The sequence below is a fragment of the Leptonychotes weddellii genome, unplaced genomic scaffold (assembly GCF_054177405.1).
Source record: "Leptonychotes weddellii isolate Sample4059 unplaced genomic scaffold, ASM5417740v2 HiC_scaffold_21314, whole genome shotgun sequence".
In the NCBI taxonomy this organism is placed as follows: Eukaryota; Metazoa; Chordata; class Mammalia; order Carnivora; family Phocidae; genus Leptonychotes; species Leptonychotes weddellii.
The window spans coordinates 1-1,656 of NW_027800729.1; the positions used below are offsets into that span (position 1 = coordinate 1).

Sequence of the window (1,656 nt, forward strand, 5' to 3'; positions counted from 1 at the left end):
GCCATGGAGAACCCCTGGACTAGAGGAATTTCAAGAAGACCAAAAGGATTGCAATGGAGGCTCAGAGCAAGTCTTCATGGGGAAGGTACAATTTGGGCTGAGTCTTGGGATTCATGGAGAGGTGAGGAAAGTGTATGAGCAAATGTACAGTGAGAGAATTTGCATGGTGCCAACTCCACAGTGATGAGCATGCATGAGGGGAAGAAGCAGAGAATGCGTTGGCAATAACCGTGGGTCATAGCTGAGCCTAATAGTCAAGAAAAAGAGAACAGAGAACTTCAAATGCCCAGGAATTGTCATAAATTATCATAAATTATTCTGTCACCAAAATAAAATTTTTTTTAGGGGCAGTGAGAAGAATTTCCATTGTTCAATGAGATTGTTTTCATCCTAAGTCAGGAGCTGCAAATACAGAAGTCCTAATTTTGTCCATGTGCCCGGTAGATGTCGGAGGAATCTGTTTGCTAGGTGTGCAAGGGTGTTCATAATCTCTGCTTCCTTTCTGGACCACCACGTTCTGAAAATTGGGTGTAAGTGACTCGGGCCCTTTGCTGGTAGAGCTTCAACACCAGGTGGATAGACATTGACATGGCTGTTCTCTGTAAACAGCAAGAGAGAATTATAGTTAGGAACTGCATGGTTTGGAAAAACCCACAATGCACATTTCAGAGGACAGGGTACAAGGTACTTAGGCAAGCTTCCTTTTGATTGCAATCAACAGAAACTTGAACACTAGCTCCATAAATAGTAAATGTATTAAGAGGGTAAACTCTTTCATGGATATAAAAAGAGTCAGGCCCCAAGTCCTCCAGCACATTAGAACCAGGAGCAGTAAGTAGTAAATGTAGGAGGTAAGGCTCCTTCTCCAGCTCCCTGGGCTGCCACATTCTCCTCGCTTCTACCTCTTAGCAAGTATAAGCTTCCTCTCTGTCTCTCTTTTTGTCTCTGTCTTCTATCTCTCTCTGGTTTTTATTTCTGTCTCTGTCTGTCTGCCTGTCTCTCTCTGACTCTCTCTGCCATCTGCTGCTTATTACTCATGTATCTTGGCCAGGGCCTCCCATAGCTGCCTCACCCCCAGACCCTGCTCAGCATGACCTCCACAGCTTGGCTGTGGATCGGTTTCCCGTGTCTCAGGAGAACACGGGGCTGCCCACCTGAGTGCAACTCTTCCTCCTAGATAGGGACATTGGGCATAGAAACAAGAAAAGAAGAAAGAAAGGAAGAAAGAAAGAGAAAGAAAGAGAAGAAAGAAAGAAGAGAAAGAAAGAAAGAATGAAATAGAAAGAAGGAAAAGAAGAAAGAAAGAAAGGAAGAAAGAAAGAGAAAGAAAGAAAGAAAGAACGAAATAGAAAGAAGGAAAAGAAGAAAGAAAGGAAGGAAGAAAGAAAGAGAAAGAAAGAAAGAAAGAAAGGAAGAAAGAAAGAGAAAGAAAGAAAGAAAGAATGAAATAGAAAGAAGGAAAAGAAAGAAAGAAAGGAAGAAAGAAAGAGAAAGAAAGAAAGAAAGAAAAAAAAAGAAAAAGAAAGAAAGAAAGAAAAGGTACAGATGTGCATATACTTACACGTGGGAAATAGAAAATAGAAAATACAGAAGTCCTAATCATGTGAACTGAGGCAAAGCCATGCTCTGACAATGGAAGGGAAGGGAATGATGCAA

General features: G+C 41.5%; 1 long non-coding RNA gene across 1 annotated transcript; it reads right to left on the reverse strand.

Moving 5' to 3' along the window:
• Positions 1-313: 313 nt before the first annotated feature.
• Positions 314-1,194, reverse strand: LOC145718759 (uncharacterized). Its single transcript, XR_014142002.1, has 2 exons — positions 1,155-1,194; positions 314-599 (listed from the first exon to the last, which is right to left on the reverse strand). It is a non-coding gene; the product is annotated as an uncharacterized LOC145718759 (long non-coding RNA).
• Between the last annotated feature and the right edge of the window lie 462 nt (positions 1,195-1,656).